The sequence below is a fragment of the Triticum urartu genome, chromosome 7 (assembly GCF_003073215.2).
Source record: "Triticum urartu cultivar G1812 chromosome 7, Tu2.1, whole genome shotgun sequence".
NCBI classification, from domain to species: Eukaryota; Viridiplantae; Streptophyta; class Magnoliopsida; order Poales; family Poaceae; genus Triticum; species Triticum urartu.
In genome coordinates this window covers 708,209,984-708,221,617 of record NC_053028.1, presented here as the reverse complement: position 1 = coordinate 708,221,617, position 11,634 = coordinate 708,209,984, and the positions used below count along the sequence as shown (strand labels likewise).

Here is an 11,634-nt window from a genome sequence, read left to right as displayed (position 1 = left end):
ATTTTCCTTTTTCTGAAAAAGGTGTGTGGATCAAACTAAGAAGAGAAGAGGAAGGATGTTGTGGAAGAGTGAAGAACAAGGTGAACTTCCCCCGCAAAAAAAAAAGGTGAACTTTTATCTTGGGCACCCATCTTCTTACTCCCAGCTTTTGCCTTTTGATTTCATCCGTTATTTGATAACCTTATTTTGATTTCTCAATTTTCTGTTTTTTCTGAAAAAGATATGTGCATACCAGGAAGCATGCTGATGAAGAGTGAATAACAAGGTGAACTTTCTTTTGTGGACTTTATCTCTGGCACAATACGCAGGGACTCAGGTGACAATGAGTAGGTGTATTTCGTCCAGACTCGTGCTCTTCTTGTTCATGTCGTGTTCCTACCATGTTAGTATGTGACCCTCAACCCGTTCGATATGGTGAGTTGCAAGATAGCGGGAGGATGCCGGTGACAGCGGAAAGAGCAGGCCGGTGAGGTGAGGAGGAAATGTTGGAACCGAAACCCTCTAGCTACCTCTCCTCTTACTCGAACGGAGATAAAAAAAGAAGAACAATGGATACGAGATATTTTCACGGGCGCACGAACACCCCAATCTTTTTCTTCCTTACAGTGGCTACATGACTACACACGGCTCACTTTCTCTACACACACGCAGGCTCTATAAATAGCCTTGCGCACGCACACATCCACAGCCACACCGGCCACTAACACACGGCCACTAACACACGCATGCAGGGATCACCCAGCCACTAACCCACTAGACACATGCATGCATATCTACTGACTTAGCTGGCACGCATTTGACCACTACCTATGACCCAGCCAACTAACAGCTTAACAGACTCACGCGACGCACGCACATACGCACAACACACATGGACGCGCCACGCCGTGCACGCACACATGGATTATGGCTAACAATCTCCCCCCCTAAGCCATGACCGTGCCGCCCATTCTGACGTACAGAACACTGGCTCCTCGTTAACGCGGGGAACACCCTTCTTCATCTCCGACGACACATGCTGTAGCTTCTCTTTCCGGCGCACTGACGGCGCCGGCCGCAACTACGGCCGATTTCTTTAAGCATAAACTCGAGCCACACTTGTTACAACGCATACGGGAGGTTTTATATCCTGGGGCGTGTCAGGGCATGTACCCCACGCCCCAGTACACGCCGAGCGCCTGTTCCGGTCTGCTCTGCCCACTCCCATGACATGCACGCACACGTCCGGGTTGTGCGAGCCCGCCTAGGACCAACTCTATACTCCCCCGATCTCGCCAACAGGATGCACACATGTTGCAATCGTGCATGGACACGCCCGTGCACACCACACGCACACACACGACCCACCGTCGACCTGACGCGCTCGGCGCGCGCCCATACACGCACCCGACGTGACAAGCTCGTCGCCATGGTTGTTGCCGCCCGACGCCACCGTGTGCTTCCAGCACGAGCCGCCGCAGGTGCCGTGCAACGCGGCTACCTCACCGGCCGCTGTCGCGCACCGCCGCCGATGCAGCTACCGCCATGTTGCGCCCCGTCGAGCGCCACTCGCTGCCGCTGCCGAAACCCGCAGCTCCGTGCACCGCCGTGCCGCGTCTCCGTCCCTCGCGCCACTGCGCTCTCCGCGCGCCGCAGCCTCCATGTCCGCTGCGCGCTCCGCGGACGCCGCCGCGCACCACGCCGCCCCTCGAATTTGGCTTTGAATACCAATTGTTGGAACCGAAATCCTCTAACTACCTCTCCTCTCACTCGAACGGAGGTGGAAGAAAAAGAATAGTGGATACGAGAGATTTTCCAGCCGGCGCACGAACGCCGCCACGGGTGCAAGAACGCCCCAATCCTTTTCTTTCTTACAGTGGCTACATGGCTACACACGGCTCACTTTCTCTACACACACGCAGGCTCTATAAATAGCCTTGCGCACGCACACATCCACGGCCACACCGGCCACTAACACACACATGCAGGGATCACCCAGCCACTAACCCACTAGACACATGCATGCATATCTACTGACTTGGCTGGCACACATTTGGCCACTACCTATGACCCAGCCAACTAACAGCTTAACAGACTCACGCGACGCACGCACATACGCACAACACACACGCGCACCCACGCACGTCACACACGCGCACAGACGCGCCACGCCGTGCACGCACACATGGATTATGGCTAACAGGAAAGCAACACGGGAATGTATATATTTCTTCACATGAACTTCACTATTTTGCAACATGTATTCCATTTTCACGGATAATTCTTTTGTACTTTTGTTTTTATCTAATCCATTCCAACCTTTTAACTGATGATGTTTGATTCACTACTATTTTGGTTGATGATAGATTAAGAAGGATATGATTATGAAGCTTGTGCTTCTTCCAATATGCCCTCAGTACTCTATATCAACAAGCGAGTCTAGCAGCCGCATTCTCCGACGCTTTATATATTTTCATGGATAGGGTTTGGGTGGCCTGATGAGAGCAGCCCAGTGGCTGCACCTCTGCAGCCTCGCCAACGTTGACAGTCACAGGTACCATCTCTTTACCCCATCCAGTTCGTTCCTTCCATTTGATTCAGTTTCTTTTACAACTGAATCAAGTCTCGAGGTGGATATGTGAGCTCTACACGAAGATCAGTCAGGACGATCTACGACTACAAGGCACCTAAAAAAAATCCATACTTTCTAGGTGTTCTTGGGATGAACTAATGTGAAATCGTTGATCATCTAGCAGTTTCTATGTATGTGTATCCTTCAGATTTGGTGTTCCACACTGTTATCACTTATCTTAATGTCGAATATTTTAGATAGAGGTAATCATCACCGTATTTGTTGTTCCATACTATTACAGGTAAACAGTTAGATCAACCTCTCACTTGTATGCTCGGGCTGTTATTTTTCTTCACCATCTTAGTCATGAGATTATGCATGCCTCTATAGGTAACGGAGAATAAATGTATTTTAGCTCGAGGTAAGTACCCATATCAACTTTGATTTGTGTTCTTGCATGGCCCTTTTGTTTTACCTAACCTTATCATGGAAATAGGTCAGTTTCTCTTATTACCTTCTTGTGTTTGGATATATGGTTTCAAAAACGTATGCCATTGTTTTACAAAGATTGCCTGATAATTTAATCATATAGTTGAAATTTAGTAAAATATGTCCACTTCGTAGATATTGAGACGACCCATGAATAGAGTCGAATTATCTATGTTTTTGAGGCGGAGTAGATTTCATCCGATCTCTGTATTCGTGCTTTGGGAGAAGATTTCAGCAAAGCTTTCTATTTATATAGTTATTTATTATGCACTTAAAATTTTCTTCTAGCACTCACCCCTTGGTGCTTAAATTAAGGTTCTCGGTTTTAGTGCTCTTCAGGTCCATGCATGACAATCAGTTTGTACTTTGTGTACCCTGTCTGTGGTGCGTGCCGTCTTGCAGCGTGGATAAACCTTTGATCTTGATTTTTTGTTAAAGGTGAGATCATACACTCTTTTCTTAAATGATTTACTTGCCTCCTACCTACATGTTTTTCGCGACAGTTTCCTTGATACAGTAGATGAATGGTACGCTTAAATATGTTGTGCTTGATAGATCAGTATTCTTGCTTTGGTTATTCATGCATTTTAGGAGAATATTTATGTACATATGGTTGTAAGTAATGTGTCCTTTTCTTTCCACCATGGGACGCACCATTCTGACCATTACCTTCTTTGCTTTAGAATATCATTACTGTTTTGTTGGCTCTCCATGTGTATAGTTTTGAAAAACTGCAGCAGCCGAACATCCACTTTATCCCATTATCTTCAGATATTACTGCTCTTATAATTGTTATGTCGCAAAATGCTATGTTTATATGATATATCAACAATCTGGTAATTCTTTTTTTATTTTCCCTATTTGATTGGAATCCATTATTAGGTACTTGCCTCCCCTATTTTGTAATTCCATTTTAACCAGGACACCGATATGTTCACATAGTCACTCGCTGGAGTGAATAAATTTGAGATTTTGTGATATTATACGCTAATATATTTTTTGTTCGTGCTTTGTTCAAAAAATCATGCCGTGATTTAGTTTAGATCTATGCAGTCACAACCATATCTTCAGTTCAGGTCTCTATGAAATTTTATTTCCTCACCTAATAACTGTGATTAGAAATTAATTTCAGGCCAGATTAACTATACGCATTGTACTCCTTATAAAATATTTTACTTTTATAGTAATCTTTTATTTCTCTCTTCAGTTTTGTCAGCAACCACATCGAGACATTGGAAGAAGTAGATGTGGTGTACAAAGAGTTGGCTTTACAGTCTGGCATTAAGCACCGGGGAGTTCCTTCTTTTGGTGTTGAGGTCACATTCATTTCAGATCCTGTGGATATTACCAAAATCCTGCCTTATGTCTGCACAATTGACAGTTTCTAACCTCAGAGGCTCGACAGGTAATAAGTACACCACAGGACATGCAAATGCATTCTCTATATATTCGCTCATTCATGTTTTACATCTTACTCTCATGCCGGCCTCCATTATTCTTATATGCATTGTTGGCTTTTGATCTCTAGATCAGATCACCAGGATCACAACGTACACGTACGTGCTAAGCTAGCACACATGTAAGCAACTGGATGGATTATCCTACCACACGTACGTGCAACTCCTGCATGTGGAGCTGCTTGGACTAACAACGACTTGATCGATTCAACTTCAGCTCTTCGGCGGAACTAGCGAACCAAACAACAGATGGAGAGACTTTCGGTGATAGCTACAGGCTCCTGTCGAACCTGTTAACTTTTCTCTTTATTGATCTTTTTTTGTTATTGATTACAGGGGGGATACGCAGCTATATATAACAGCTCAGCCTAGCATAAGCAAACCAAGTCGGTTTCTAATACTAGTCCTACTCGGCCACAGATGTATACGTACATGTATGGAATACCTAAGCCGTGTTTAACTCTAATATTCACCCCCTTAAACATGGCTTCTCTTCATTCGACCTGGGTCCCAAACATAATTGCTGCTACTTACAGTGGTTATCTTTGGCATTACTTTTGCCGTCACTCGTAGCATTTCAGGGACCGTCTTTGCTGTCGTCGGCTCGTCCGTAGCTTGACGCCAACGCTTTTCCTTGGTCGCATCTTCAACCTTCACCTGTTCATCAGTGCTTGATAGACTGTCTTTCGTATCTTTGAGGGAACATCTTTTGAACTCGAGCGTGACCAAACTTCGGTCTAACTTTGAGTTCCAAGCTCTTGGCGCTTGCTTCAGCCCGTAAAGTGCCTTCTTGAGCTTGTAAACTTTCCCTTCTTCTCCTTGCTTCTCATTGTCGAGGGGTTGTTCCACGTACACTTCTTCTTTGAGGTCGCCGTTGAGGAAAGCGGATTTTACATCCATATAATGAACCTTCCAATCCTCTTGTGCTGCCAAAGCTAGGAGCACTCTCACCGTCTCGATTTGAGCAACCGGTGCAAACACCTCCTTATAGTCAACTCCTTGACGTTGTACGTAGCCCTTTGCAACGAGTCTTGCCTTGTACTTCACAATGGCACCGTTCGTGTCCTTCTTCAACTTGTAAACCCACTTCAAACCTATGGCCTTTTGGTTCGGAGGTCGGGTTACCAAAGTCCACGTGCCATTGCTCTCGATCACCAGCATCTCCTTATCCATGGCGTGCATCCAACTTGAACTTTTGCTCGCCTCTACGAAGTTCGCTGGCTCCTCAACTCCGAGTAAACACAAATCGGAGTACTCAATCGTAACTGGCTCTGATACCAATTGTTGGCTTTTGATCTCTAGATCAGATCACCAGGATCACAACGTACACGTACGTGCTAAGCTAGCACACACGCAAGCAGCTGGATGGATTATCCTACCACACGTACGAGCAACTCCTGCATGTGGAGCTGCTTGGACTAACAACGACTTGATCGATTCAACTTCAGCTCTTCGGCGGAACTAGCGAACGAAACAACAGATGGAGAGACTTTCGGTGATAGCTACAGGCTCCTGTCGAACCTGTTAACTTTTCTCTTTATTGATCTTTTTTCGTTATTGATTACAGGGGGGATACGCAGCTATATATAACAGCTCAGCCTAGCATAAGCAAACCAAGTCGGTTTCTAATACTAGTCCTACTCGGCCACAGATGTATAGGTACATGTATGGACTACCTAAGCCGTGTTTAACTCTAATATGCATGTGGTTTCCTCAGCCTGATGTTAAATACAAGTTGGTCACTGAACAACTTATATCACTCAAAACATACTTGCGCAAAGGAGCTGGATGTTTAATTAGTAGCATTAAGACCAAATGTTGAATTAGGGTTGGTAGAACATAATATTAATACTGTTTAGACATATGTAACCTGCAGAAACATGCCCTGGATCGAACATAGTGGCGTATATAACCTCCATTATGTATGTTGTAATGCCCGTCTCCACTCACCATGAGAATGTTAGTATTAAATAGGTAATTTGGGGTCCTTGCTGGTAGTCACGGATTATAGTCGGTAATGGCAGCTGATGAAGGTATACAGAATGATCAACTCAAGATGCCGAATTTGGTTCATGGTTCAGGCCTCAGGGTCAGCGGTCGCTAAGAAATACAAATATGTGCATCATTTCTTTCAATAGTGTCCCAACAGTGGTAGATAAATAAGATTGATAGGTTCTTTCTGTTGATATTTGTGCCTTTCCTGAGGTAGCATCCAGTCTGACCACAAGGTGGCCATAGGACATGTTTTTGGTTTTGTCACTGGCAGCAACATCAAATCAAATAATTTCCCTTGGCTAGCACTGGTAATTGAAGCTCAAGATGCCAATGCTTTGGGGGATGCTTAATTAAATGTCGAGCTCGTGGATTTAGAGAACAGATTAGGCTTTAGTTCGGTTCAGATTCAGTAATTTCATATTATCACCCACGTCCTACGAACAGCACAAAGAGGGCATGGATGTACTATGCAAGTGTGGTTGGCTGGCAGTTGGCTTACCTCGGCATCTTTGCCGCTGGCCAGGAGACTACTCCGCAGCGGCCACGGCGAGAGAGGGGTGTAACTTAGCCATCTAGGGAGTCCTCAGTGGGGCCGAGTGCTGACTTTTAACAACAAATAACCATTAATTTTGCTCAGTTCATGGACAAATTAGCACTAAATCCCTGTATCCGCCACTTGTCAAACATCCCTCTTATGAACTAGTTGAACTAGTTGAATTAATAGAACTATTTTATTTTTAGTAAGAAAATTTAATTATATGAGATTTGATGATCTAATTAAAATTTTACTATAGAAGTAGTTTATGTTTAGTAAGAAAATTAATAGAACTACTCTATTTTTAGTAAGTGCTTAGTTGAACTAGTTGAATTTATGTCATTATCACTTTGTCATCAAAGAATGCTATATGAGATTTGATGATCTAATTAAAAATTTAATCGGTGGAATATGCAGGCTTTGTACTGTCGTGTCTCATTGGAGTGTGATCGTCATCCGAGCTACCTCTACTTCCTCTACACTCGAGTCGGTGAGCTAAAGTTCCACCTCCTCTTTATCCACTTCTCGGTGTGTTGAATAGAGTAGAACTACGGTATTTAGTCGGTGAGCTCATGTGCGAATGCTTATGATATTTGATCCGGATGGAATTGCAAGTTTAAGCATGCATCTCTCTATGTGTATGAACATCTTTGTATCGCTGGGAAATCCGAGTGGCCTATGTTTTGCCGGAGTGTTGTTTCATTTCCGTTCCGGCAAATTTCAAGCGCTCGATATGTCCTATTTTAGCAAAGGTCATGCTGGATTTTTTTTGTGAATTTAAGCATGGCTTGTGCTAGAATATGTAGGAAATATCAAGTGCCCCGGATTTGTGTGTTGAGTTTCTTGCTAGTTGCCTTCGATCGATTTTCAATTAATGTTTCAACTATGAACATAGGAAATGTCTGACGAGGAAAAGGATTTTGGTATTTGCGAATATTGCGAAGACGAGCGCGGCCTGTGCGACAGAACCTTCCTCGTTGATGATAGGTGCTTCAGCATCAAGCTGGACGAGACCTTCGAAGTGGATACAGTAAGTCACAACGACAAGTATTTTTTCGTAAGTAAGCATGATTTCTTCTTCATTTGCTTCAAATTATAATTTATTTTTTTACTATTCTACTAGCATATCCCCTGCCATGCAAGAGTTTTTGTCTTGGATAAGATAAGTTCCAGTCCTATGAAAACTATGAAGGTAAAGAGAGTTTACTTGAAGATCGAGCATGGTTATACTTTCGAGGCAAAATTATACAATGCAGACACCTACACCTATTTTGTATGCAAAACTTGGCAAGCACTATGCAAGGCTTATGCATTTGAGCCTGATATGGTTATCACCTTTGATATTCGTCCGGAAGATGATATTGAAGGTAATAGGGACATCTGGGTCGATGTGCAGACGCCTCCAGTTCTACCACTATGTGAGTTTCTCAACTATATTTATGTCTTGGATATTGTTTATTCAAAAATAGTTGACAACTAATTTCTATTGACAGCTTATTTCCATTCAAGCAAACATGTCCGGCGCTTGGTAGACATGACCGTTCACTGTCTCGGGCTGAACTAAACTGCGAGGAGATAGGTCATTATGTTTCATGGATTCAGGATCTTGATGCTGTCAAGACAAATTATTTTCCTAGACTTAAAAATCTTAGTACTCAAAACGTGCGACCAATAGTGTTTGTATTGAACTACAGTCACATCTATTTAGGAAAGATGGTAAGATTTTTACTATTTGTCCTCAATGCATCTTTTGCATACATTATTTTTTAAGCTAAACTTCGTTGCTAAGTATGTTACTACGATGTTCTTCAACAGGGACTCCCGATGAATGTTGTGCGTCATTGGATAGAGACTAAAAGTCACATGAGAATGGTTAGTTTATGGCCAAGACATCCTACATTGCAATTTAGTGCATTCAGGATTTCTCAAAGCAAGGAAGTCTTAATAGTCAAAGACTGGAGCAAAATTGTGAAGGATCGCAGAGAAGTACTAGGGGGCACCAATCAGAAGCGCAACCCACAATTAGGAGACAGGTTCATCTGCATGCTCCAATATGATGAAGCCAGAGTGGTACACATGTTTTATGCTATTTTACTTGAGAGAGAGAGAGCAGTAGGAGTGATTAGCTAGTTAGAATGAGTTTGAAGATGATGATGAACTACACTATGACTATGATTATTAAATAGCTAGTGTTGGTGGTAATGACTATGATGATTATTATTAGCTAGTGTTGGTGGTGATTAGGTAGCTACCGTAGCTACTGTTGGTGGTGATTAGCTAGCTAGAATGAGTTTGAAAATGATGATGTGCTACACTATGTATGATGATTAAATAGCTAGTGTTGGTGGTAATGACTATGATGGTGATTAAATAGTTTGTGTTGGCGGATTAGATTCAAGTGGAGGCAACATGTGATGCACATCGAAAGTACTACTAGTCCAAACTAGATCATGTTTGGATTAGTAGTATACTTTTGATGTGCACCACATGTTGCCTCCACTTGAACCTAATCCACCTTCATTTCTAACACTATTATGAACATATAAAGATATAACAACCTCATAATTGGTATTGTACCAAAATTTGTATAATCGCGTATAAATACACTAAAAATAAAAAAATGGAAAATAGAATACTAGTAGCAATGGACAGGAAACATGCTACTACTAGTTAGATTAGCAGTAGCGCCGGAATAAACACACGCTGTTGTTATATGTCTTAGTAGTAGCGTGTAGCATTAAACCCGTGCTACTACTAGGCTTTTCCCTAGTAGTGGGGAGCTGCGCCTCCTTTCTAGCTCTTTGGGCTCGCCAACATCCTTGTTGCTCCGGTCCTGGTGACCCGGATCTGCGCTACCCTCCAGATCCTGGCTCACACAGGCCTCCGGCCACCGTGGCATTCCTTACCGCCCCTTCTTCAGCATAGCCTCCAACCATTGTGCCCTGTTTATCCCTTCGCCGCTCCATTGCTCACGCGTCTGGCAGCGCCCGATGCCTCTTTGGTTGTGGTTCTGGCCTATGCCCGATTTTCTCTTCTCCGATTCATGCTTTGGTGGCTTGGGATTGCTCGGATTCTGGCCAGGGCAAAATCCCTGCATCATTTGCTGGCAGCAGTGACATCTGCGGGTGTCGTCCCTTTGTTGGAGGCGCTGTCACGGCCATTGTCTGTGCCCCTCTTCGAGCAGTAGGGGAAACCCTAGGTCTAGTTATTTGTATCGGACGACGACGACATCTCGACGTCGTTTTTTCTTTGTGAAGGCGTCGTCTTGTTTGCTCGAGGTGTTCTCGGTTTGGGATCTGGAGAAGTTGGTCGTCTTGTTTGCTCGAGGTGTTCTCGGTTTGGGATCTAGAGAAGTTGGTCATCATGTTGTTGGTCCGGGCTCACTACAGGAATCTAGTACTTTGCCGTCTGCCACAGCGGACGGCAAAGGCACGGACGGCTGACGGCAAAGAGCTTTGCCGTCAGCGGCGGACGGCAAACAGTGACGGCAAAGACAGGGTCGGCAAATAGGTCCTTTGCCGTCTGCTTCTTATGGCGGACGGTAAAGAGCCCTTTGCCTACAGCGGTGGACGGCAAAGAGGAGGGACGGCAAAATACTACACGTTAATCCGTTAGGCGGCTAACGGCGGCCTTTGCCGTCCGCCAGCGGACGGCAAATTTGAGCGCCTCTGTGCCGTCTGCCAGTTGACGTCAGCAATACGTCAGTGCCCGCTGTGTTTTGCCGTCTGCCCGGCGGATGGCAAAGGCAATGTCTTTGCCATCAGCTTAGCTTTGTCGTCCGCCACGGTAGGCAAATTGGCCAAATGGCCCATCCCTCAGGAAGCACAGGTGGGCGCCACGTGCCCCCTTTGCCGTCTGCTACCGACGGCAAAGGGGTCTTTGCCGTCTGCCGCTGACGGCAAAGAGCCTGCACTGCCTCTTTTTTATTCTGTTTTTCTTATATCCAACAATCATCACAGCAAATATATCACAACAAACAACACATATATATCCATCACACAAATATCCAGCACATATATATCCAACATAATAAATATCCATCCATACGTACATAGTAGGTTGCACATAGTTCCATCGATCCATACATATTACAACATGCAAAGTTTCATCATAGCAATCTAGTTTCATCATAGCAAGCGAGCAGAATACAAGAAGTGCATCAAAGGAAAAAACAAGCAATCCATCATAGGAAGCTGGCTTCCGTGAAGTGAATGAAACCTGCAAAATGACAAATAAGAAAGTTAGAAAAAGAAGACTAGAAGAAGAATTATACTAGAAGAAAAAGAATAGAAGAAGAAGACTAGAAGAAGAAGTATATGCCATTTGTTAGCTAACTTAGGTGAAATGTATCGTTTATGAGCTAACCTAGGTGAAATGGGTAGTTTATGAGCTATCCTAGGTGAAATGGATCATTTTGGAGCTAAGTTAGGTGAAATGGGTCGTTTATGAGCTAACCTAGGTGAAATTGATCATTTTGGAGCTAACCTAGGTGAAATTGATCATTTTGGAGCTAACTTAGTTGAAATGGGTCGTTTATGAGCTAACTAAGGTGAAATGCCACGTTTTTGAGCTAACTAAGGTAAAATGGATCGTTTTTGAGCTAACTT

The 11,634-nt window shown here is 44.0% G+C and overlaps 1 long non-coding RNA gene across 1 annotated transcript; it reads left to right on the top strand.

The window, feature by feature from the left end:
- Positions 1–247: 247 nt before the first annotated feature.
- LOC125522559 lies at positions 248–4,941 on the top strand. The gene is made up of 3 exons (XR_007289823.1): positions 248–3,478; positions 4,248–4,445; positions 4,569–4,941. It is a non-coding gene; the product is annotated as an uncharacterized LOC125522559 (long non-coding RNA).
- Positions 4,942–11,634: the final 6,693 nt, after the last annotated feature.